The 27,525-nt window shown below is 46.9% G+C and overlaps 1 long non-coding RNA gene across 1 annotated transcript in view; it reads left to right on the top strand.

The window, feature by feature from the left end:
* Positions 1 to 7,651: 7,651 nt before the first annotated feature.
* The window catches only part of LOC144828599 (uncharacterized), a 108,367-nt gene continuing 88,493 nt past the window's right edge, over positions 7,652 to 27,525 (top strand). The window contains exon 1 of the long non-coding RNA XR_013610493.1: positions 7,652 to 7,745. This is a non-coding gene — a long non-coding RNA (uncharacterized LOC144828599). The remainder of the gene's footprint in view (positions 7,746 to 27,525) is intronic.

Here is a 27,525-nt window from a genome sequence, read left to right as displayed (position 1 = left end):
TTAAAAAGTAGGGGTCAGACCCTAGGGGATGGGGTCCCCAGGGCCAATAAAATAGGAAAAGAAGGGGGGCCACACAGTCCTCCTTCTTAAAACAATTTTCTTTTAAAAAACCGGCATTGCACCAGAGGCCTCGCCCCCTCCCAGCAGCACTCTGCAAACACGCCCCCTGGCGCGTTGTAAGATGGGGAATTAATTCCCTTTGAATACTGGGGGTCTCTGGGGGCCAACTAGCACACCAGGAACCTCCAGTATGCGCCAGGGAGCTGTGTTGCAGAGAGGTGTTCAGAGGCATGCCCCTTTTTACACCTCTCTGTAATGCAGCTCTGTGGTGCTGAATGGAGGTACCTGGTGGGCTAGTTGCACCGCAGGGATCCTCAGGATTCAAGGGGACTTAATCCCCCAATTTAAAACGCACCACGGGACTCGTTTGCGCAGTGGTAAAGGGAGGGGCGGAGCCTGAGGTGAAATGTGTGCAAACACGCCCTGTAGCGCGTTTTATGTTAAGGAATTAATTCCTCTACAATCCTGAGGTCCCCTGGGGGCCAACTAGACCACCAGGTACCTCCAATAAGCGCCACAGAGCTGCGTTGCAGTGTTGTAAGGGGAGTGGCCTCTGAACACCTCTCTGCAACACAGCTCCCTGGCGCAAACTGGAAGTACTTGGTGGGCTAGTTGACCCCCAGGGACCCTCAGGATTGAAGAGGAATTAATTCCCCAACTTAAAACGCGCCACAGGGCATGTTTGCACACATGTCACCTCAGGCCCTGCCTCCTTCCTTCACCACTGTGCAAACGCGCCACCTGGCGAGTTGTAAGTTGGGGAATTAATTCCCCTTCAATACTGAGGGTCCCTGGGGGCAAACTAGCCCACCATGTACCTCCAGTATGTTCCAGGGAGCTGCGTGCAAAGAGGTGTTCAGAGGCCACGCCCCTTTTTACACCTCTCTGCAAAGCAGCTCTGTGGCACTTACAGGAGGTACCTAGTGAGGTAGTTGGACCCTAAGGACCCTCAGGATTCAAGGGGACTTAATCTCCCAACTTAAAACAGCCACAGGGCGTGCTTACACAGTGGTGAAGGGAGGGGACGGAGCCTGAGGTGACGTGTGCAAACACGCACTGTGGCGCGTTTTAAGTTGGGGAAATAATTCCCCATCAATCCTGAGGGCCCCTGGGGGCCAACTAGCCCACCAGGTGCTTCCAGTAAGCGCTGCGTTACAGAGAGGTGGTGCAGGCTGTGCCCCTTTTTACACCTCTCTGCAACGCAGCTCTATGGCGCTTACTGGAGGTACCGAGTGGGCTAGTTGGACCCTAGGGACCCTCAGGATAGAAGGGGACTTAATCTCCCAACTTAAAACGGCCACAGGGCGTGTTTACACAGTGGTGAAGGGAGGGGATGGGGCCTGAGGTGACGTGTGCAAACACGTCCTGTGGCGCCTTTTAAGTTGAGGAAATAATTCCCCTTCAATCCTGAGGGCCTCTAGGGCCCAACTAGCCCACCAGATGCTTCCAGTAAGTGCCACTGCACTGCATTGCAGAGAGGTGGTCCAGGCCGTGCCCCATTTTACACCTCTCTGCAACGCAGCTCTGTGGCGCTTACTGGAGATACATTGTGGGCTATTTGGACCCAAGGGACACTCAGGATTCAAGGGGACTTTATCCCCAAATTAACCACTTGGCTGCTAAGGCACCTGATGCTCTTCCATTGACTTTCCATTGAAATCAATGGAAACTCCATGACGAGTTACCCTTGTCATTAGCACTGAAGGGGTTAAAACGGCCACAGGGTGTGTTTGCACACATGTCACCTCGGGCCCCCCCCTCCCTTCACCAGTGTGCAAACGCACCCTGTGGCGCGTTTTAAGAGGTAGTTTTAATCCCCCTGCCCTATTATGTACTAGGGTCTCACAGAGGAGGTCATGGTAATCACAGGGGTACCCCAACGCATAGTGTTCCCTAATGTATGTAGGTGTTTTCACTGTATTCTAAGTTTCTTTTAGCATAGCACTGGCGCTAGGCCTGGTTAGTCAGATTCAGCTACCACCAGTACCCGTCTGAATAAGTTGTGGGCACAGGAGGACTTTCTGCTCCTCTGTTGGTTCTTTCTGTACATCTCTTCTTCTTCCTGCACTTTTCTTCGTCTTTGTGGAATTCTGTTGCTTCTTTCTGCATTTCTTTTTTTTTTGTTTCTGTGCGTTGTTTCTTCTTTCATCACATGTCCTCCCTCTGTAGGCATAGTTAGAAACTAGCATTTAAAAAACCTTTGAAATTCACTGAAAAAACCATAGGTTTCAGGCACGTTATAGTTAGAAATTAGCATTTAAAAGACCTTAGAAATTCACTGAAAAAACCCTAGGTTTCAGGGGCGTTATAGTTAGTTGGACATTTCACTCGTACAAAACCATAGAAATTCCCCCGTTATAGTTAGTTCAGCTAACCATAACTTGCGCGCCCGCAATGCACTGCTGATGATGTCACACATTACATCACTCATGACATGGTCAGTGACATGACTCATGACATCACTGATGACATCTCAAATGACATAACTGATTACATCATCCTTGTGATAGAGTGGCAGACCTCCTCTCACCCTAATATAAACTTTGATACACACACTCAAAAATAGAAATTAACATTTTCAAAACAATGGACAGACCAATACTAGTTACAACAACCTATTCAGTAATTCCAAAATATACACACACATCCACTCATTCACCAACAGTCCTATACAGTCACTCATACATGTACTCACTCATCATATGTACTCACACACCTATACGTCCTGTTACACACCGACACTCATCCATAGAGTTACTCACACACATAGTCGCACATGCAAAGTATCAAACATCCATTTACTTGCAGATACAGTTATACACACACCACCACACTTACTTCTACAGAAACTTACACATACCTACTCTCTTAAACAATCACCTCTGGAAACACATACTTATTTATACAGGAACTCTTCCAATCTCTCACTCTCACATACACAATACTCACATATACTAGTTTAAAACATATGTAGTCACTCATAAAGACACTATTGAGACAGTCATTCACTCACTAACACACCCATACACACACTCATACACCCATACAGTCCTGCATACAGGCTGTCTTCAACACATACAAACAGTGAGTTTCTCATTCATGCATCTATGCACTACGTAATACCCCCACTGAACCATACAGACACTCAGACACTCATACTGATACTCAAAAAACAACGAATAACCCATATAGACACTCATGTAGCTACTCACCAACCCATGCAGCCACTTATACGCAAAGTGAGAGACTGATTCAGATATTTACATATTTAAACATTACTCACTGACCCATGTATTCACTAGGATACACTTAATCAGTCAGTTGAACCATCAATTTTACAAAAAAAATCATGCATTTAGACACTTATATACCATTTATTCTTCCATCGACCTTGAGATGTACATATATAAAACATATTTAATTTTCAGAAAAACATACATTCACTGGATGATGTCATCAGTGATGTCATCAGTGCTGTCATTTGAGATGTCATCAGTGATGTCATGAGTGATGTCACTGACCATGTCATGAGTGATGTAATATGTGACATCATCATCAGTGCATTGCAGGCGCGCAAGTTATAGTTAGCTGAACTAACTATAACAGGGGAATTTTTATGGTTTTGTACGAGTGAAATGTCCAACTAACTATAACGCCCCTGACACCTATGGTTTTTTCAGTGAATATATATATAAATGTCCACTAAAAAAAACAAAGGTTAAAGTAACACTATAGTTAGGTGTGATAAAAATATATTTTTTATTTTAAAGAAAGCTTAGAAATTCACTGAAAAAAACAAAGGGAAAAGTAATGTTATAGTTAGGCGAATTTGTCAGTGACAACATTAACATTTTGAACTAAAAAACAAAGAAAATCACAAGTTATAGTTAGCAGAGCTAACTTGCACACGCAAATCACTGCTTATGATATCACTCATGACATGTTCTGTGACATCATTTATGACATCCCTGATGACATCTTGAAACCATGAGTGGATAAAGAAACAGTAATAAGCTAGAATCATACATTGCCTTGGATCTACTTTCTCCCATATTGCCTGTAATTTTCACTCGGATTGGCTTCTATATTCTATTTTGCTTCTGCTGTCGCAGTAATGAACCAAAGTTTATGGGATTTGATTGTAGTTGTTTTTAAGAGTTTGATTGGGATGTGTTTTATCAGCAGTTCTGACTAATGACAGTGAACTCAGGTACAGCGCCTACTGCATGTAAAGACTGTCTTCATGGTGCCATCATGTATGAACTCTATGGACTGTTTATTTGGAGACTTCTGAGTCTCGAACATTCGGGCTACTTCTCCCACTGCGAGTACACTGTATTTCTCTATCTTACTGGAACACCTTGATTGCATTTTCAAGTTTAAATGTTATTATTGAAGTCTTCATACGAACAGCTATCATACATGCCAATAGACCCGATTCAGGTGGAAGACTCCCAGTTTCAAAACAAAATCACTTTATTGTACCTTTCTCCTGCCTACAATTGCCTCAGCTTCAATATAAGCCAATAAGAAAAATACATTCTCCTGACTTTTTTTCAAAATCTCTCACTTTCCTGCTCTAAAATGTTACCACATATGAGATATTCCCAACATTTCAGTCAGTGTTTGGATGGAGCACCAACAAGCCTTGGCAACTGCAACCCAGGCAGTCAGAAGAAATCAGCTTCGGTGAGGACCAGCAAGGCCCCGGGCACTCTCCAAGCAATGGAGAGTCAGGGCACGTCTGGAGCAACCAGGAAAGCCCATGGAAAGTTAAAGTTACCTTCACAGGGACCCACAGGCCAACCGACCAGGGATCGCAAAGGGACCTCGAGAGGAATCACAAAATACCAGCCCGTGGAACACTCGTGGAGTGTAGGCCAGAAATCTTTGGTGGAAACACTGCATGGGGTCAGGACTACAAGTAGCCTAAAGCACTGCCTCAGGGGTCGCCAGAAACCGTATGCTGCTGCAGAAGAGCATGTTGCACAGGGGTTTGGTTTGCACGGTTCCCACGAGGGATACGGGCCTCAGAATTGCTAAGAGCGCAGATAAAGTTCGGACACCTCAGGAACCCACCTCCTGTATTGCAGAAAGCTTCGGAGTCTTCAGGAGCTTCGGAGATGCAAACCGGTCAGATGCGTTTTGGTGCCTGCTTAGCAGGGAAGTAACTCCTTTACTCCAAGGGAGATTCTTCAGTCATCCAGCATCGTGCAGATCGTCGAAGTACTTGGTTTCTGTAGCAGAGTTTAGTCCAGGTAAAATCTAAAGCCCTGTAGTCAGGGGTTCCTACTTTATACCCAAGGAAGAGGTGGGACAAACTCTGGGGACCCACCTATGGGAGGGTCAGGACAGAGGAGTGGTTACACCCATGTCCTTTGTCCAGTTTCATGCCAGAGCAGGAGCAAATGGCTCCTGCAACCGGTTTGAGCTGGACTATGCACAGGGACACCAATGTGCCCCCAGTGAAGGCATCAAAGCACTCTCAGAGTGCACCCACCCAGCCCCAATACACTAAAGACTGTCTGGGAGGTGGTTAAACCTCCCTGTGACATGAAGCCTATTGTCAAGCCTTCCCCTACTCAAGCTTGGCTCAGCAGCAGGACGGCAGACCTGTGTCTGGCAGCATCCATTTTGTGATGCCTAGGTCGAGAAAGCTGGTACCGGGAGTATCGGTGTGTTGCATATGTCCCTTTAGGAGGATGAAATCATACCTCCCCCACCAGTTACTAGTGATGAGGTATGATTCCAAGGTGTTTGACACCAAACACAACATGTTTCTAAGCAGCAGTTTTAAAGTTAGCATTTAACTCGAGGTTATAATGCACTTAAAAGTATATGGTTGGCTGCATCACAGAACAACACCGGAGAATAGGTTCCAAAGGCTGCAGAGGGGCTATGCTCATGCATGGGCACCCTCGCACATAAAACCCAGCACCCTGCCTTCAGGATTAATAAGGCCTGCCATAGGGGTGACTGATAGGTTTATATGTGCAGTGATATAAGGTAGGTATAGTGAACCTATAACTAAGTAAGGGGTGCATGCACCACCTTACACAGCTGCAGTAGCAGACCTGTGGTGTCAGTTTGAGTGGTCTCTCAGGGGTGGCACAATACATGCTGCAGCCCTTGGGAGGCCTCTGGGGTACCTATGCCTAGGTACATAGTATACCATATACTAGGGACTTATAAAGGTACCCCAGAATCCAATCTGGAGTGTACCTAAAGTACATGCAATCAATTTAGAGGAGAAAGCAGCTAGGCTGGGGTCCTGGATAGCAGGATGCCAGCCAGTCTAAGGCGAAAATAGTGAAACATCAGCAAAAAGTGGGGGTAACTATAAGAAGCAGATCCTACTCTCCTACAAAAAGTGAATAAAAACTCCCTTACCCCCAATTTGTACTCCATCCCTTCCCTATCTCTACTCTCCACCCCTGTGTTTACAACGTCCCTAAAGATACAAAAAACACGTTTCCATGAGCTGTTGGGCAGTAGCGTAGCCAGTGTGTCACGGGCTTTTTAGTGCAAGTAAAGAAATGCCCCCTTGTCTGCTGGTAGAAGTATAAATAAGGTTCCCTGGTTTCCGTTTTACTGATTATTACAGATAAATATAGACAGAAAACCATTTATTTCTTGGCTGTATTTATTTTTACATAAGGATTGGGTTTGGAGATTGGGTTGCTTTTTGAGTGATTCTAAATACTCTCTGCCATGACTACCAAGCCTATAGCTGTGTGGATTGATAGGTAATGGGGCTAAAAAAAGAAAAGATTTTTAGTAAGGAGGCTTAAACACTAGTAGATATGTACAAGGGTGATACTGAAATTTGCCTATTTTCATATAAGTGCATTGATTTATCTTCTGCGGGCGTTCATATCACTAAAACCTGGCTGGCATTCAAGCATGACTGCATATTTATCGGTTAAATAATTGTGTTAATATACCAGTTTCAGGTTCACATTTTTTATCACAAAACCCTAATTGAATGTGAATAAATACAGGTAAAATTGGCAAGAAATATATATGGATAAATACAGACACAAATGTAAAAAAAAAAGAAACAGACATAAAACCGGGAGCCCTAATAGTAAAATACAAGAATAATTAGGTTTCGGTGCGCCACCTCAGGCTTCTGGGCCCCGGTGCCAGTGCACCTGCTGCACCAATGGAAGCCACGCCCCTGCTGTCAACGTAGTGGGGCAGTGTTATTGGGTGGTATTTAGCCTTCAGTAAAATAGCTGTTTGTGCACAAATGAGGCGCACACGTTTTGAGAGCCATTATCTGCAACAACGTCAGCAGCACACTGGCGCGGTTTCCAAGTAGGTAACGACTCCAGGTACCGTGATTTTCCAACAGGCTGCAAGTAAGGAGTTAAGTTGTGTGCACTCAGGGAGCACCCTCCTTCCTCGGACAGCCTGTCCGGCATTGTGCGTGCTCCCTCGTTAAGTTGCTGACATCAGCTGTAAAGAGGACAAAGTCCAAGTGTCCAGTTAGGTTCTGACAACATATTTCCACAGAGAGTCATCATGACCGCCAATGTCGTAAAGCACGTAATAAACTGGCACACCACGCATGCGCAGGAAACCCGAGTGACTGTCGAGCACATGAAGGAAATCTTTCGGAACATTTTGTACTATTGCTTCCCCTACTGAAAACTCAGTGGCACGTTATCAAACCCATACAGGTAAATACATTTGCGAAAAATACAACTGTCAGAAGTTAGTTACACATTAAAGTGGATCGGAATGTTAACCCATTTTATTTCTTCCACTGAATTACACATACAAAGGGTCCCGGTTGCTTGGTGGTCGTGGGTTATCTTTTCCAGAAGAGGATCTCAGCTATCGTTAAAGGGGATTGCTCATAAGCCTTTATTTTATGACTCCTTTTGGTTACCTGTTGATACTTATTTATCTTCTTAAGTATTGTATTAGTTCTGCTAATCTTGATTTTTTTTTACTTCTATGTATATTATTAATTGTAATTTTGTAGATGGTTATGCATTACAGTCTTTTTTATGTGCCCTTCTCCCCTTTCCTCTTATGTTTATTGGATTCTAGAATATTGTATTACCTATTGTATTTGATATCCATTGATGAGATTGCTTAGTGTATGATTTTAATTTTTAGGTATTTTTGATTTATAATATTGTTTTCTGTATTGTCTTTGTTTACGTATCTATGCAAAACTAATAAAATATTTTGAACACAAAGGGTCCCGGTAGTTCGAGAGGGAGGGGCAGTAATTGGAATGCTAAGTTTTCGGCAGTAAAACGTTTGAATCCGACTTTCCTTTCAGATCCATACTTCCTTCCCCAGCATTTCTTGGGAGACAGCAGGTGAATTAGCCCGGTTTATGGTGTGCCTACTTGACTTGCAATTCTGATGAGACAGGAACGTTTACTTATTATAATAAGGTGTAATCCACCACTCGAGAGAGAAAAAGGAACAGGAAATGCTTGTAAGGGTGTCCCTCCCATGGCCTATAAGGATACACCTTACCCAGCATTCCTCCTGGAATCCCGAGCCCTCCACAATCAGATGTGAAGGATACGAGACTGGGAGGAGGGAGTGATGGACATTAGACTGCGAGGGAGGGATGGACTCGAGACTGGGAGGGAGGGAGTGATGGACACTAGACTGGGAGGGTCGGAGTGATGGACTCGAGACTGGGAGGGAGGGAGTGATGGACACTAGACTGGGAGGGAGGGAATGATGGACTCCAGACTGGGAAGGTGGGAGTGATGGACAGTAGACTGGGAGGGAGGGAGGGAGTGATGGACACTAGACTGGGAGGGTCGGAGTGATGGCCTCGAGACTGGGAGGGAGGGAGTGATGGACACTAGACTGGGAGGGAGGGAATGATTGACTCCAGACTGGGAAGGTGGGAGTGATGGACAGTAGACTGGGAGGGAGGGAGGGAGTGATGGACAGTTGACTGGGAGGGAGGGAGGGAGTGATGGACAGTTGACTGGGAGGGAGGGAGTGATAGACTTGAGACTGGGAGGGTGGGAGTGATGGACAGTAGACTGGGAGGGAGTGATGGACCTAGTAAATGGACGAGGACAATCTGAACTAAGAGTTATAAAGATTACCGGTAAGTAATAGGAGCATTACCTCTACGTCCATATTGTCATTGTCTCACTTCATTACTGTTGAGGAATACCAAAGCAGTGGAAGGTGACGATCACAACTTCCAAAAGATAATAAAAAGACAGACTACACCAAATATAATGATGTTGAAAAGACCCAGTAATTTATTTAACAAAATAAAGAAAGCTTGGGCACAAAACTGAATCCAACAGCCCAAGCCCAACATTCTTATTATCCTCCAAACACTCTGCAATCTATAATGTTTCACAAAATGTAAGTGGCTTCCCCTGTCGCTGCTCTACAGATCTCAGCAGGCGCGCAGCACCCATTGGACTAAAAGGGCTTTAGCTTCACCCCCATCATGTGTCGTATAGCCTGGGCTGCAGCTAAATGGAGAGGCCAACATGGATTGGCTGTCGGAAACCAACATTATAATTCCGACGGTGGAAACGCCATCCTTAAGGGATTAAGAGGAGTTTCCGCCCGACCAGGGGGCGAGCAGTTAGGCTTATCGGAGAGTAGTGCTAAGCATTTATTGTACTCAAAGAGGCAATAAATGAGACACACTCAAAGAATAAATCCGAGACCAAATTAGAAAAAGATTTTTTCTTTTTATATATATTTCAAATTTCAAGAACTTTGCTCCAAGGTAAGTACAGTTTTTGATAAAAAATATGCACAGGCAAGTAAACGTTCAAACCTGTGCACTTTTACGTACAAAGCAATCCCATGGGAGGAAAAGTCAAAGATGTATAAAAGTAGGTACAGTCTGTTTCAGGGGTTCATCTTCTGGGATCGGAATAGTAATGGGCCAAGGTTCAAAGTACTACCAGCAATTCTTCGGGAACTGCCCGAGTTCTACTAGGAGCAAGTTGCTAGTGAAGCTGGTAGCGTGTGCTATGGAGAAGCGGGGGCACCTGGAAAGAGGATGCACCGGGGGACTTGCAGGCAAGTCCGAGGGCTCCAAAACTGGGGCTCAGTTCGTAAGGGGTCTTGGAGCACAGGGGCACAGCTGGTTTTTTGAGACCCGGGCCAGTGGGCTTGGGAGCAGGGTGGTTAGGTCAGCTGGGCTGGTGCGCAAAGATGCACCTCGCAAACAGCTCGCAGAAGGAAATTCAAAGCAGCTGGGCCACTCTCGGAGTGGGTCTCAGTGATGCTGATGTCCCTCAACGGCTGCATGGTCCCGGTGTGTTGAGAATCCGGACTGGACTCTCGCTGCTGGTGTTTGGTGCAGGGCGTCCGGTACCCTGGGGGTTGGTGCTGTATGGCTCCGGTTGGTCCTGGTGTCTTCAAACTCGGCAGGGAGACATATCTGACCTTTTAGAGCATGAGTACCTTCTCCTGGTCATCTGCTGTGTCGGTTAGGCAGGGGAGCTGCAAGGCAATGGACCGGACTCTGCCTCTTGGTGCCTGCGGACTGCAGGGGAGTAGCTCCTCTACTCCAAGGGAGACTTTCGGTGTTTGTCGAAGTGCTGGAAGGCTACTCAAGGCTTTGGTAATTCTCCAGCTTGCAGGACGAGTCACTCTGTTGCGATTATCGAGAGAGGGCTGAGGACGGAGGGGTTTGATGCCAAAGTTCTGCAGCAGTTCTCACTAGGCAGTGACTCTTCTTCGTCCTTCTTCTGTTGATCCGTCAAAGCTGAGTTTTTGGGTTCAGGGGAGTGACCTAAATACTCAATTTAGGGGAGTTATGAGAAGTGACAGGTAGTAGCCAATGGGTTAACTACATTTAGGATGTCTACACCCTCTATATGGCCACTTCCTGTGAGAAGTGGGCATAACCCTGACCCTAGAAGGCTAATTCCATCCAAAACAATATGGAGGAATCTGGAATGTGGGGTCCATATCAGCTGGCCAGCCCTAGGGGTGGTGCTGGCTGAATGTGGGCACACTTCCTAATCCTACTTATTTTCCCACCTGTCTTGCTGCCAAAAAGTGAGGTCAGGACGGGGGTTGGGAACCCCCACTATCTAAAGATGTAGCATACCACTTATTAGGGACTTACAAGGGATCCTTCTTTCTAGGAAAAACTAAAAATATATATACTGCATTGCCCAGTTTACCCCGCCCTAGTGACCTCCTTATAACGGACAAGCCCCCACTTTGTCCAGAATACGTACTTAAGGAACTCCCAACCTTGAATCTGGCTAAGCTGTCAGAAATTATTTCTCAAATAAAATTAGGCTCCCCCCTAGATCCAGCTCCCCCCCACGTTCTACGTAAAGCCGGAAACGTGATACTCCCCACCATATTAGAAATGGTAAATCTGTCCATCGCCACTGGATTAGTCCCCTCACCATGGAAACATGCCATGGTGAAGGCTTTACTAAAAAAAAAATAGCTTGGACCCTGATGATTTAGGTAACTATCGCCCCATTTTATTGCTTCCAGCGATCGTTAAGATCCTGGAAAAACATGTGAACTCGACTCTCTCTGGCTTTCTAGAAACCCATGACCTCCTGCACCCTACCCAAACCGGCTTCCGTCCTCATCATGGAACTGAAACGGCCCTTCTTACAGTGGTTGAGGAATCTAAGCCGATCCTTGATCAAGGAGGAGCAATGGCCATTATCTTCCTTGACCTGAGCTCAGCTTTTGATACAGTTAATTTGAACATCCTACTGGAGAGACTCAGGAGGTTGGATGTCTCAGGTGAGGCGGTTACCTGGGTCTAATCCTACCTAGACAGCAGAACTTTTCAGGTCTTCTCAGGGGAGTCAACTTCTAGAAGCTTAGCGCTCAGCTGCGGAGTCCCGCAGGGATACTCCCTGAGCCCCACATTGTTCAATGTGTACATGTGGCCACGTGCTGATATCATCCTGCCGCACAGGATAAAAATCATCATCTATGCAGATGACACACAGCTGGTAATCCCCGAAACTTTCCCTCAGACTTTGAAACCTGTTTGGAGAAAGTGGCCTCCAGGTTGGAGCACTCCTGTCTCAAGTTAAACGGAGGAAAAACAGAACTAATGCTTCTGGGCAAAAATATGCACAGGCAAGTAAACGTTCAAACCTGTGCGCTTTTACGTACAAAGCAATCCCATGGGAGGAAAAGTCAAAGATGCATAAAGGTAGGTACAGTCTGTTTCAGGGGTTCATCTTCTGGGATCGGAATAGTAATGGGCCAAGGTTCAAAGTACTACCAGCAATTCTTCGGGAACTGCCCGAGTTCTACTAGGAGCAAGTTGCTAGTGAAGCTGGTAGCGTGTGCTATGGAGAAGCGGGGGCACCTGGAAAGAGGATGCACCGGGGGACTTGCAGGCAAGTCCGAGGGCTCCAAAACTGTGGCTCAGTTCGTAAGGGGTCTTGGAGCACAGGGGCACAGCTGGTGTTTTGAGACCCGGGCCAGTGGGCTTGGGAGCAGGGTGGTTAGGTCAGCTGGGCTGGTGCGCAAAGATGCACCTCGCAAACAGCTCGCAGAAGGAAATTCAAAGCAGCTGGGCCACTCTCGGAGTGGGTCTCAGTGATGCTGATGTCCCTCAACGGCTGCATGGATCTTAAACAGATATGGCCCACCTGCCTGGGTCCTGCCCCAACCCCCAAGACCAGGATCAAAAGCCTGGGCGTTTGGTTAGATAACTCCTTTAAGTTCGAACACCAAGCAGTGAGAGTGACAGGGGCCTGCTTTGGCACCATCAGATTACTTCGGAAGGTTCTCCCTCCCCTTCCAATGAGTGTAAGGAGGACCCCAATACAGGCCTTGGTCCTATCGTGCCTGGACTATGGAAATTACCTTTACATAGGAGTGCCTAAAGCAATGATAAGGAAGCTCCAAGTCGCACAGAATTGCGCTGCTAGACTGTTGCTGGGGGTTCCAAAAAAACAGTTGGCCAAGCCGGCCCTGAAGACCCTACCTACTGGCTACCGGTTTTGGAAATAGTAACATTTAAGGCTCTGTGTATAGCCCATAAGACCTTGTGGGGTAATGGACCTTCTCTCAACAGCTCCCTCATTACCTCCTACCGCCCAAGAAAATGCCTTCGATCAGCCAATCTCAACATCGCACTCATCCCCAAAATCAGGAGGGTAAGAAGCGGAGGAAGATCTTTTTCCTACAATGTAGCCAGACTCTGGAACACAATGCCCCTACACCTCTGCTCGGAATCTCATCATCTCCCCTGCCGAAAACTTCTCAAGACCTGGTTATTTCAACACTCTGCCCTATAATCCAACCACGTACCCTATTGTCTTGCCGCTAGCGCTGGGTAGCCCTAGGGTAGCAATGCGCTTGACAAATGTTAAATAATAATATTAATCCCATAGGGGTGCCAATTGTGGAACAATCATACAGTTTAGGGAAAGAACATGGTGCTGGGAACCTGGTTAACAAGAACCCAGCAAACTTTCAGTCAAAGTTGCACCAGATACCAGGCAAAAATTGGGGGTACTGCAACAAAATTCCAGTTTCCTACACGTAGGAACACAAGAGGAATCTAACTTAAGAACCCCTCCATATTTACGAAAGGAATGATAAGATTCTTAAGCCATGAGTGCAGCAAGTTCTCCAATCCACCTAGCTGACACTATGGCTACCAAGAATACAATCTTCAAGGTAACAAACTTAATGTCAGCTGGATCAAGAGGCTCAGAAGGAAAAGAAGCGAGGTTCTTCAATACTAAAGGCAAATCCCAAAGAGCAAAAAGAGACTTCACCACTGGGTGAGAAAGAAAGAAAACCTCAACAGATGAGAAACAAAATCATCTTTATCCTTCAAATTCCCCCATGGATTACTGAAAGCCTTGATTGTGGCCTACTAAGCACAGACAGTGAAAATGGCAAGCCTCTTCTCAAAACCCTCCCAAAGAAATTCGAGAACATCCAGAAGGGAACATTCAACAAGCAGCAGCAACACCCGTTCTGCTAATGACTCCAATATCTGCCATATGACTTTAAAGTAGAAGGCATGTGAGGATTCTGAACAGCATGAGCTAATTGTGAGAGCAAACTTCTATGCCGCCCTCCTCTCCTTTCAACTTCCAGTACCACAACTGAAGTTTCTGGGACAGTACTTTGTTGGAAGACCTCAAGGGGGATAGGTGAATTGGGATTAACCATGGACCCTGCACAGTAACCACTTTCAGAATTGAAACCATGACCTTCTTGGCCTAAAGGGGACAACTACCACCATCACACTGTTCTCTCCTTAAAGACGGGCCAGCAGTTTGGGAATCAAGGAAACAGGGGAGATGGCATACAAAAGATGATTTGGCCATTGAATCTTTAATTCAGCCACTCCCCATGCCCCTGTCTGAGGTGCTCTGCAGCAAAAGCTCAGAAGCTGGGCGTTGACTTGAGAAGCAAACAGATCCGCATAAGGGGTACCAAACCACCTGCAAATTTGTTGAAAAATCGGAACAGATAGAGACATCTCCTGAGAGGATAGAAACACCCGACTCGGGGAATCTGCTATCACCTTGTCTGAACATCTGATGTGAATCACTGACAGGGAAAGTAGATGACCATACACCCACCGAAACAATATGACTGCCACCTGATCCAGAGATTTCAACCTGATCCCTCCCTGTTGAGATACGCTACTAACACCATATTGTCTGACTTGACTAACAGATGAAATTCCTGCAGTATGTCCCGGAAATGCACAACTGCTCTAAAAACAGCTGGTCGCTCTCTCCAGTTCGATGTCATTGACCTTCTCCATGGATTCCCTCACTACCACCAGTAGGAAAGTGGCTCTGTATACACTGCACCAAAGTAAGGTACAGTGTGCACAGAGTACACAGTCCCCAGAGGTTTGGCAGAGGTTAAAGTTAGATATAACCTTACTCTCTAAAGTGGTAGCTTGGTCGATCAGTAAGGCAGTATCAGAGGACAGTGTAAAGCATTTGTTGTACACACTCAGTCAGCAAATGGTCTCACACACTCAAGAACTGAACTCTAGGCCAATTGTTTTGTATATAAAATATATTGTTGTTTTATTTTAGAACCACAAGTAGGTATAAAAATACTTTCTCAGAATGAGATAATGCAATTGAATACTTTCAATGAGCAATAGACTTTTCAATGCAATAGATACAGTTGTTGCAATATGCAACACAATCTTAACACAATAATACCATTGATCTCAATGGGAATGTTAAGTAAATGTAATATCAAATACTTTGCATATGTTTTTCTTACTCAGGGCTGGATCCTGGATTCAGCCCTGGTGTATCTCCTGTAAAAAGTTACAAGAAATCGTTTTTGTTACACAGGCGATTTTTAAGGAATATTTGTTTGTTTCAAAAATTGACACGGAAGAATTTCTGGTAAAAACCAGGCAATGTTATCCTACGGAGGAAAATCAGGTTATCGGAAAATCACAGTTGTAATTACTTTTTAGGGTCAGTGCTGGGCACAAAGATCCAGCACTGGGATCTCTCCTGGTAACAGGTGAGTAATTTTGTTTTGGTTGATTGGATGATTTTTAGTGAATTTTTCTGAGTTTCAAACCTCGACACTTAGAAGAATTTCAAAGTGAAAACCAGCCAATGCTACCTATGGAGAAAATGTGAGTTATCGGCTTTCAGGTAAGTACTCGACTGGTCGAGTTAAGGTTCTGGGGCAAGACTCAGGGGTCTCCCATTTCAGGTAGGTACAGTCGTTACACCCTCAGTGGCACAGGGGCAGCTGTGTGCAGAGTGAGTAGGCCCAATGTTAGCCTATGTAGGGTAGGGGGCCTTTGGTTGGTGACTGCTAGCAGACAGGCCATGCGGCTTTGGGAGCTGAGCTCCTTGTCACTTACACAGGGCAAATGGGGAAGTAGAATAGAACAGATGCTGCACTTCCAGTGGCACTCGGCCAGATGGGTGCAGGGTGCTTTTGGGCCGTCGGGCGCCCAATGTATTTCAATGGGAAATCTGCAAGATGAACAAAGGCTGCAAGCTCAGGGACGGAGATTCTTCAGGTGCGACCACCACTTCGAGAGGTAAGTTGGGAAGCTGTAGGTTAGGTAGGAGCATCGAGGAGGGTTCTTGGGTGCTGGATTCTTGGTCACAGTTGCCAGGGGGATGTCCTTGTGGTCTTTGTCCACTCAGGCACGGGCCAGGCTCGGTGGGTGCAGAGTGTGCTAGGTTTGCAGTTCCTGGCTGGCACAAGGGGTTGTAGATCTTTGAGCAGAACCACTGCTTGTGGGAGTCCCAGTCTTTGAATGAGCAAGGCAGTCAGGTCCTCCGGAGTTTTCGAGGTTGCTGACCACAAGAGATGCAGGGATTTAGCAGGAGCTGGTTAGTGGGTCGACAGGCTGGTAGGGCTGGGGCCAAGTCAGTTGGTGCCGTCCTCTTGTTAGCAGCTGCACGGCAGGCCTTCCTTCTTCTTGTTCTTCTTTGTAGTTTCGGAATCGGGATCTGAGGAAGGAAGGTTCAGGGTGCCTCTATATACTAAATTTAGGGGCGTTACAGGTATGTGAAGGTGAGGGACCAATGGGTCCCTTCCCTGGGGTGAGTACACCTCCTATCCTGCCACTCTCCAGTGGGAGGGGGGCAGGATCCTGTCTCTGATTGGGTAGGGCTCAACATCCTCAAGATGGCGAGAGTCCGAATTGTGCTTCACCGCGCCTCTTCCACCTGAGGGGTGGGGTTGGCAGAGGCTGGCACACTCCCTTTCCTCACTTAGGTTTTCCCGCCTGTCTTCCCACCAGAGTGGGGGTCAGAACCGGTGGGGACCAGTTGCTGAGTACAGCAAGTGGTCTGGAGAGGCTCACCAAGGCGGCATGCCTTTGAAGCTTCCCCTGCCCATCCTGGGGGAGGAGGCCTAGTACCTCGCCCCAGGATGTGCATTGTTGCAGGCCCACAAGAGCGGATGGCTCTCTGCCCAGGGGTCCAGCAACATGTCTGCTGGGTGGCAGCCTGAGCAGCCTCTCAGTCAGGACGCTGGTTGTGGGTTAGTTTCAGGGGGCAACTCAAAGTTGCCCTCTGTCGTACATTTTACATTAAATCCTACTTCTCAGACTTCCGTGTAGCCATTATGGTGCTGTGGAGTTCGTTATGACAACCCCCCAGCACAATATATACTCTTTAATGACATCACTGCACTTACAGTGCCCAGGAATGGATACTGTAGGAGTACAGGGCTCATGCACCTGTACCCACACCACTGGCATAGGGCACACAGCTAGAGGGGTGGCTGATGTATGCCAGGGCAGTGTTTTGTGGGCATGGCACACAGGTATGTGTGCCATGTCGAATCTGTGTTTTGTTCTGCACCAAGACACGCAGCCTGCAAAGGCAGTGTGTGTGTCAGGGCACTGGGCCTCTAAGGGTTGCACAATAAGTACTGCAGCCCTTAGAGGTCTTCCCTGGTCACGGTGCCCTGGGTACCTGTGGTACCATTTACTAGGGACTGACCTGTGGCCAGAGATGCCAATTTGTTTTTGTTTTTGGGGAAAGAATACGGGCCCTGGGAGCCTGATTGGCAGGGACCCAGGGCACATCAAGTCAGAGTGCATCAGAAATCCAGCAAAAAAAAAAAAGGGGTGGGGTACTGCAACAGAAACCCACTTTTTCTCACCACCATTGACAATGCACCTTAAGTCTCAGTAATCGCGCCCTCTCAGATGCATTTCTGCATGCAGCTGTTTGGTGACAGGTAATAGCTCATTGTTCTATTTAGGCTTTTAGCTTATCACCTGCTAGTAACAAAAGGAGCTCTCTGACAAAAACAGTAACCCACTGAACTATTTACATTATATGTACGTTGTGATATGCATAGTACACATGCCCTGGGGCATAAACCCTCTGGGCTACCTTACGATGAGTCAAAACTTCCACTAGACAAACACCACCTCTCTCCAACAGCTTCATTAGTCACCAAAGTTATCTTGTGTTTTTATTGTTGCCGGAAAATGACTGGAGGCAACTAAGGAACGTTGCAGCAGGTGCTTTTAATTCCATAATATATTTGAGAAAACGTGCCCTCCACCCCCCTCAAGTCAGCGCCCAGGGCTTGGCACCGGTCGCAACGCCACAGAGGCAGGCACTGGCATGCACTGATGTTTGTGCACACAAAGACACTTGTTTGTGTGTTTTCTCAAACTTTTTCCAGACCTACTCCCACTCTGGAAAGGGTTGGGTATTTAATACTGTCAAGGGCAAGAGTAAATCCTTTTCTAGGGCGGGAAGAGAAATGGAAAGAGAGTTAGGTTGCTCAGTGATTTTTGCACGAATAAATATGCGCGCAAACATTTCCTCAGGCAAAAAAACGAGGTTCGCAAAAAGATGTCAGGAAATCTCTGTCCTAAAAAGGGTTCATGTGTACTATTCCTAACTATCAAGCTCAGTGTGTTACAGGCTTTAACTCCCTATAATATCTTGCCCTTTATGTCCCTCTGGTGGGCAAATGCATTATAACAGCTATGAATTAGGAAGTTAAATCGTGAATCAAATAAAAATATCAATTATATGGCGCCGCAAACTACAATTCTGACATTGCTAAGAACTTTCAAAAAAGGTGTTTACGTTCCCAATTCATGTTTTTTTTGCACCACATATTTCATTACATTTCAAATAGTTGTCTTCTGTGTAAAACAATTTATAATTTGAATTTGGATAAACGATTCAGTTTTGTTTTTTATCTACCCCACTATAATTTGAAGGTTGTAGTTTCCTATATCACAGTGTTATGCTGACAAACAAAATCAGAACTTACTTTGTATCACTGACTTTTATTAATACTTTTAAAGAGATCAAGGCCCCTTTCAACTCAGGATATTGGTATGAAAGTGGAATTGACCAACCACAGATTTGCCAGGGGTGTAGAAGAGCTTTTTATCCAGGGGGGGAAAATGTCTTTACCATGGAGCAAAAAATAAAATAAAAAATACCGTGCGTTTGCAGAGGGGCTCCACTCCCCTCGTGTGGAATTCTGCAGTAATTCAGAATTCCGCACACGGGAATAGAAGCCTGTGGGGACTGTAATGTTGCAGTCGCAGGTGTACCGCCTGCAAACTGTGTGTGTAGGGCAAAAAGATTTAACATGCTCGACTGTGTGTGCCCAAAAGTAAAAAAACAAAGGAAAAAGGGAAAAAAGACAAAGTGGTGCCGGTCCCCTGCTAATGGTAATAGGCAGCTGTAGAAACAATACAATTGTGGAATTCAGGGAACGAAAATGAATACATTGTTTGATGCTCTATATTGATCTCTCTGTTTTAAGTACTGTGCGTACTGCACGTAAGGATAAAGGTAGAAAGCTGGAGGCTGAAACTATGGCCAAGCACTTTAAAAACTAGAGGATGGGCAAGAAGACTACTAACCCGGCTTCTAAAGTTACACAGGATCAGAGGGAGATTTCTTTCCTGGAAGTGGCCCTGATGCCTGAGGAGGGAACTGCAAAGAGGAAGACTGGCCTGACTTGGCAGAGATTCTCAGTGCAGGAGAACCCTCAAGAGAAGATCTTTGCCAGGAGCAAAGGACATGCCCAACCCATGGGATCCTCAGGCAGCAAGCTGCCAGGCAAGAAGAGGGAGATGCCAGTGGGACTTACAGGATTTATTTGGAAGAAGAATTGCAGTATGCTGAGAGCAGGGACCCCAAAACAGGGGCAGCCAGTAGAGTGGTGGTTTCCCAAGCATACACAGAATTCATTCTAACTTTAGCCTATGACATCCCCTGGCTGGACATCTTGGTGAGTCCCAATCTTGGAACCATTTAGTGGCCCATTTCTATTGGCAGTATCCAAGAAGTGGATTTATGCTGTTCCTGTAGTGACAGAGATTCAGAGTAAACAAAGGTCGGAACCAACTGGGCCCACGTGGGGTTTACAGTTGGGAATCCATTTGTTGTATTGTAATGCCCTCACACACCCTTTCAGGTGTCATGCTTCATCATATGGGCTGCTCCTCGTTGGGTCGGCGGTGCAATACCCAACGGGCTCCCTTTGATAGGGGCACTTTATCGGAGATCTTTTATCCAACAGCCAGATGGTGAAGTGCGGGTGTAGGGCCAGAACTGTGTAGATGTAGTGAGGTGAATTAAAATATGATTAGGGGTACCTAGGAGGAATTATTTTTATTCTGGGGGTCCCCTACCCTAAGTAAAAACAGCAAACAAGGCACTCATCCGAGTATAATGTCTCACGTTGGAGTGTCCTCCAACATCAACATGTTCAACATGGGTCAACATGTTTCTCGCTTTCCGTGAATTGTACGAGCGATTCTTCAGGACGGAAAAAAGTATAAACTATCTATACCTTAAATTACTGATTTTACAATTATTCACAGTAATAAGTGTCCACTGACAACTGTGCCTGTTGTAACCTGGATCTACCTGTGGTGGGAGACAAAAGATATATTGACATCATTCAGGCACATATGGTATACAACGAGTGTGGACGCGACCTTTGTGGTGACTCTGACTTCTGTTCTTTACTCTTGTTTACTCTTGTGAGTGAACGCAACTGCGTTGGAGGACATCTAAAACTTGGATACTGTTACTGGGGCCTGCGTTTATGCTGGACCTCCCACTCCTTTGTGAGTGGAAAAAAAAACACCGTCCCCCTGTATTGTATACAACCATTTCTATTGGCCCCAGATGTCTGAAAATGTAAAGGAGCTTTGTCGCTCCTGTGCAACCTGTCAGGCCAGTGGCAAGACATGTAGACCACCAAAGGTGCCTTTAATCCCACGACCTATGGTTGGGACTCCATTTTAGAGGATAGGGATTAACATGGTTGATCCGTGTGAGAAAGTGCCATCTTTCTTGCATTGGTATGCCCCCACTGTTTGAATTGCTGATGTGCTTTGACTGAGTGTGCCCTGCTCTCCTGCCAACCAGGTGCCCAGGACCTGTGTGCCTTCCCTAAAACTGTGTTGAAACTAAAGCCCAATTGGCATCTCTGGCCACCTGTCAGCCCCTAGTAAATGGTACCCTAGGTACCCAGGGCATCCTGACCAGAGAAGACCCCTAACTGTGCCACCCTTAGGGGCCCTGTAGGATGACACCCATACACTGCCTTTGCAGGCTGAGTGTCAAATGACAGAACTAAACAGAGAGTCGACATGACACACATCCCTGTTTACCATGCCCACAAGCTCACTACCCTGGCATCCATCAGTCATTAATCTAGCTGGGTGCCCTGTGCCAGTGGTGTGGGCACAGGTGCATGAGCCCTGTGCCCCTACAGTACCCAGGGCCAATCCTGGGCACTGTAAGTGCAATGCTGCCATTAAGAGTATATGGTGCTGGGAGGTTGTCACTACGAACTCCACAGCACCATGATGGCTTCACTGAAGACTGAGAAGTTTGATATCAAACTTCTCAGCACATTAAAACCGCACTGATGCCAGTGTGGGATGTAATGTAAAATGCACGACAGAGGGCATCTTAAAGATGCCCCTTGAAACCAAACCAACTCCCAGTGTCCTCACTGTGTGGCTACCGAGGCTGCCACCACCAGACATGGTTCTGGACCCCTGGGTCGAGAGCCTGCCGCTCTCGGGGGCCTGAAACAATGCACATCCTGGGACGAGGTGCCAAGCCTCCTCCCCCAGGATGGGCAGGGGAAGCTTCAATGGCATAGCGCCTTTGTGAGCTTCTCCAGGCCATTTGCTGTACTCAGCAACTGACCCCGCCGGTTCTGACCCCCACTTTGGCGGGAAGAATGGCGGAAACCCTAAGTGAGGAAAGGGGGTGTGCCAGCCTATGCCAACCCCACCCCTCAGGTGGGAGAGGCGAGGTGAAGCACGACTCCCGCGATCTTGAAGATGGGGAGCCCTGACCAATCACAGCTAGGCTCCTGCCCCCTCCCACAGGAGAGGAGCAGGCTAGGGGGTGTAACCACCCCAGGAGAGGGACCCATTGGTCCCTGTCCTTGCTCTACCTGTAACACCCCTAAATTTAGTATTTAGGGGCACCCTGAACCTTCCTTTCTCAGATCCCGATTGAAACAAGAAGAAGAACAAGAAACAAGAAGACCTGCCGTGCAGCTGCTAACAAGAAGAAGACACCAACTGACTTGGCCCCAGAACCCTACAGGCCTGTTGATCCTTGAATCTGCTTCTGCGAAACTCCGGCGTCTCCTGCGGACAGCAACCTCGAAAACCCTGGAGGACCTCCCTGCCTTGAACCTTCCAAAAGACTGGGACTCCCACAAGCAGTGGTTCTGCTCAAACAGCAATCCCCCCGGATGCCAGCCAGGAACCGCGAATCCAGCACACTCTGCACCCGCCAAGCCCGGCCTGTGCCTAAGTGACCCAAGACCACGAGGACGTCCCCCCGATGACTATGACCCGGAGTCCAGTGCCCAAAGACCCTCCCCGACGACCCAGACGACGCCTGCAGCCTCAGAACCAGGGACCCCTCCAAATGCGACCAGCTGAGGGTAAGATTTCTCGACACCAAAAGACACCCCTGCAGCCGGCGCCCCATGACCCCCTGTGCCTTCCTTTGGGGTACCTACCTCTTCTCCAAGATCCCAACTTACTTCTCGAAGTAGTGGTCGCACCTGAAGAATCTCCGTCCCGAGCCTGCAGCCTTTGTTTACTTTTTGGCTGTCCAGAGTGCCGCTTGAAGTGCAACTACTACCCTACTCTACTTCCCCACTTGCCCTGAGTAAGTGACCAGGAGCTCAGCTCCCACAGCCGCGTGACCTGCTTGCTTGCAGACACCAACCAAAGGCTCCCTAGCCTCCATAGGATTGCATTGGGCCTACTCTCTCTGCACCCGGCTGCCCCTGTGCCACTGAGGGTGTAACTACTGTACCTTTCCGACCCTGGGAGACCCCTGAGTCTATGCCCAGAACCTTAACTCTACCAGTCGAGTACTTACCTAAAAGCTGATAACTCATTTTCCTTCCATAGGATAGCATTGATTGGTTTCACTTGAAAATTCTTTTAAGTGTGGAGTTTTGAAACTTTAAAATATTCAGCTAAAATTAGCCGAATAACGAATTCCGAGTTACTCACCTGTGATCAGGAGAGAAGCCAGTGCTGCAACTTTTAGCCCAGCACTGAGCGTAAAGTAATTATAAGTGTACTTACCAGTAACTAGAATTTCCTCCCATAGGATAACATTGCTTGGTTTTTCACTGAAAGGTTTCTAAGTGTCATCTTTAAAAATCACAACTGTAACCAAAACGCTTTTACTTAACTGTTTACAGCTCATGTCCTGGGACTGAATCTAGGATCCAGTCCTGTGGTTAGAAAAGTAATCCTTAAAGTAATCCATCGCATATATGTAGAAAAACTCATTGAGCTCAATGTTAAATTGTGTTTGAAATTGTGTTGCCTATTGCAACCACTGTGTCTATTGTACTTATAAAGTCTAGAGAGTAAGGTTATATCTAACTTTAGCCTCTGCCATACCTCTGGAGACTGGGGACTCCATACACACTGTACCTTACTTTGGTCCAGTATACATAGAGCCACTTTCTTACAATCCCCTTAACCCACCTACTGCATCAGGAAACAGATTTATTCTAGTAGTAGTGGACCATGCTTCTAGGTACCCAGATGCAATCCCTCTGAGGGCCGCAACTGCTCCTGCAGTAGCAAAGGCCCTCCTTGGTATCTTCACCAATGGTTGGATACCCTAAGTTACGTTGTCTCTGATAAGGGAACCAATTTCATGACTGCAGACCTAAGAGCAATGTGGAATACTAAGAGCAATGTGAAATAAATGTGCTGTGAGTTACACATTCAAGACTCTCTTTCTCTCCCAGACTAATGGCTTGGTGGAGAGATTCAACAAGACCATTAATGGCATGATCATGGGACTCCCAGGCAAACTTAGAAGAAGATGGGCTGTCTTACTGTCATGCCTCCTTTTTGCATACAGAGAGGTTTCTCAGAAAGGGGTTGGATTCAGCCTCTTTGGACTTCTGTTTGGACACCCTGTAATGGGTCCTCTGAGTCTGGTGAGGAAAGGTTGAGAGAAACCTCTCAAGCAACCCAACAAGACATAATGGACTATATGCTTCACCTACACTTGTGCACGGCTGAGTACATGGCGAAAGCAAACTAGAACCTTCAGGCCAGCCAAGAGCGTGTGAAGCACTCATATGATGAGAAGGCAGCCGTGGTTGAGTACCAACCAAGACAGTTGGTGTGGTTGTTGGAGCCTGTGGCTCCCAGGGTCCTCCGGGACAAGTGGATTGGGCCCTATTCAATTGTGGAAAAGAATGGGGAAGTCACCTACTTGATTGACTTAGGCACCCCTAGAAGCCCTCGCAGACTAATTCATGTAAATCACCTGGAAAAAAAACAGGACAGAGCTGACATGACCATGCCCATGGGCACTGATGCAGACCAGGACAAAGAGAATTAACCTCTCCCTGATTTATTGTCTACAAATCCACAAGATGGTACAGTGGAGGGTGTCGAACTTTCTGATTTCCTAACTGTACAGCAGCAGTCAACTGTAGACACATTGTCAGCCAGTTTGCATAGCTCTGTTCTTTGACCCCTGGTCAGACAACATGGTGTATACCAAGATGGGGACACCAGTTACTGCCTCCCTGTCAAGAGCAAGATTTACGGACTGTCTGATCAAGTCAAAGCATGCATCAAACCTGAAGTCAGTAAAATGCTGGAGCTTAGGGTAATTGAACCCTCTGACAGTCCTATGGATAGCCCAGTGGTACTCGTCCCCAAACCTCTCTCAAAGGGTGACCAGGTCGAGATTAGATTTTGTGTGGACTACAGAGGGTTGAATGCAGTGACCCAGACTGATGCACACCCCACTCCAAGAGCAGGTGAGCTTATTGATAAGCTAGGGGTAGCCACATTTCTCTGTACCTTTAACATCAGGGCACTGGCAGCTTTGACTGACCTAGGGAGCCAAGGAGAAATCTGCATTCTCTACCCCAAGAGGGCCACTTTCCATTCAAAGTACTGCCTTTCGGGTTAAAGAAAGCACCAGTCAGTTTTCAAAGGTTGGTGAATAGAGTTCTTTTAAACCTGGATGAATTTAGTGCAGCATATCTGGATGATATAGCTGTCCTTAGCTCCACCTGGGAGGATCACCTGGTCCCCCTGACAGACGTTTTGCAGGCTCTGCAGCAGGCAGGAGGCACTATCAAGACCAGTAAGTGCCAGAATTCTGCTGTCTACTTGGGCCACCTTGTAGGTGGAGGTCAAGTTAGACCTCTTCAACCTAAGATCCAGACCATTCTGGACTAGGAGCCTCCCAAGGCACAGACTCAGGCCAGGAAATTGCTTGGCCTGACTGGATACCATAGGTTTGTTAAGGAGTATGCTGCCAATGTGCCTCCTCTCATTGAGATAACCTCAAAGAAGTAAAACAAGAAGGTCATTTGGACCACAGGCTGTCAAAATGCATTTGACACCCTGAAAGCAGGCATGTGCTCAATACCTGTCTTAAAAGCACCAGACTATGGAAGACAGTTCACTGTTCAAACAGACTCTTCTGAACATGGGATTAGGGCTTTGTAAGCACAGACCAACGCTAAATGCCAAGATCAGCCAGTAGCCTACATTAGCAGGCGACTTCTCTCCAGAGAGGAACATTGGAGTGCCATTAAGGGAGAAGCCTTTGCTGTTGTTTGGTCCATGAATAAGCTGAGGCCCTACTTGTTTGAGACTCGCTTCCTAGTTCAAACTGACCACATACCTCTCAGGTGGTAGAAACAGATGAGAGGAGAGAACCCCAAATTGTTGAGGTGGTCCATTTCCCTACAGGGGATGGACTTTGTAGCGGAAGACTGACCAGGGACTGACCATGCAAATGCAGATAGCTTTTCCAGGTTCTTCCACTTAGACAATGAGAACTACCAAGCGGGAGGTTAGTGCTCAACACCCTTCGTCTGGAGCAGGTCATGTTGTAAAGTGCCCTTTTTGGATAGTCATCCCCCATGTTTTGCTGCTCGATGCTGTGGTAGTTGATCTGAAACTGTGCTGGGTCCTGCTAACCAGGCCCCAGTACCAGTGCTCTTTCCCTAAAACTGCAAATGTGAATTGGTACGCCAAACTGGCAAGTACTTTTACACCCCTGTAAGGCCATAGAATATATGGTACCAGTAGTACCCAGGGCAGGGATGTAAAGGGGGTACCAGGGATGCAGCACTTATTGTGCCACCCTGAGTGACCCGAGTGAAACCAAAGAAGGTAGGCCTGCCATGTCAGCCCGGCACGAGCAGCTTGCCTGCTCAAGTTCAACCCTGCACATATCATGTGTGACAGGGTTCACCTCACTGAATTTAAAATATGTTAGTCACAGGGTAGGCTTCCAGTAGCCCAGGAGGCAGGTTGCATTTTTTTTATATATGTACAAGCAAATATTGCCCTATAGTGGCATTCTTAACTTAATTCGACCACAAGTTAAGCCATTGTTCTCATGTCTTGGCGGGCTTTTCGAGAGTTTGCCACCAAGACAGAGATCTGACCTTCTGCTGGGGAGTGAATGCCACTCCAGAGGACAGAAACAAAGACCTGTGTGTGCAGGATGTGACACCTCTGCACACACAGGAGGGCTAGTGAATGGACCCATCACGGTGGTAAGACTAAAATGCTTCACCATCGCTGCTGGACAAAGGAACTTTTGCCCCACTCGAGGATAAAGCCTCTCCCTGTCCCAGGCACTGTTTTTCCAGGGCAGGTGGGAAAAATACCAATTCAGGAGGTGTACACCTCCACAAGGATGACCACACCTCTAGGGTGTTACAGCTGAGGTGTACAGCTGAGGGTGGTTTGGGCCATCTTGAATTTAGTCTAAAACGCAGGTTCTGACTAGTTTAAGTGACATATACCCATCAGATGTGGTCACCACATGGGTGGATTAGCTGCAGAGCTAGATGGCCATCTGATACTAGTTTTCACCCCTACTAATACCCCCTAAATCCAGGATTTAAGGGGCACTCCTGACATCAGAAGCTCAGATTCAACATGATACCAAGAAGAGACCTGTTTCCACGAGGCAGGACTCCACAAAGAGAGGCACTAAGCTATGCACCTGTGCCAGCCACCCTGCACCCGGTGGATTTCGAATCGATCAAGGCAAGAGGCTGGTTCCAAAAGGGAGGTGAATCCCTCTGCAAACTCCAGACTTTACAAGAACTCCCTTGGGCTAGAGGAAATAGTCCCCTGCAGTCAGCAGGCAAAAACCAATCCACGATCTTGAAGTACTGTCCACCGAGTCGTCCGGCAAGGCTGCTCAAAAGTCACTGGGCAGGTGCCTTCTGGGAACTGTAGTCCCAACCCTCAGCGAGGCTTAGTTTTCTTCAACGTTCCCCTGGTCCTCTGGAAGAATACTTCATCAACCGCAGTGCTTGCAGGTACTATGGCTTGTTGGTGGTCTGTCCAACTACTTCTTGCTTTAATCGACGCTCCAAGAGAAGAGATCCACCTGCATAAACGACCATCCACCACTGGAAGAATTTAATTTAGTCCACCACTACAGACCACAACAAGCTACATTCAATGAC

The sequence above is a fragment of the Lissotriton helveticus genome, chromosome 4_1, assembly GCF_964261635.1.
Source record: "Lissotriton helveticus chromosome 4_1, aLisHel1.1, whole genome shotgun sequence".
Classification (NCBI taxonomy): Eukaryota; Metazoa; Chordata; class Amphibia; order Caudata; family Salamandridae; genus Lissotriton; species Lissotriton helveticus.
The sequence above is the reverse complement of the archived record's forward strand: the minus strand, read 5'-3'. Positions and strand labels throughout refer to the sequence as shown.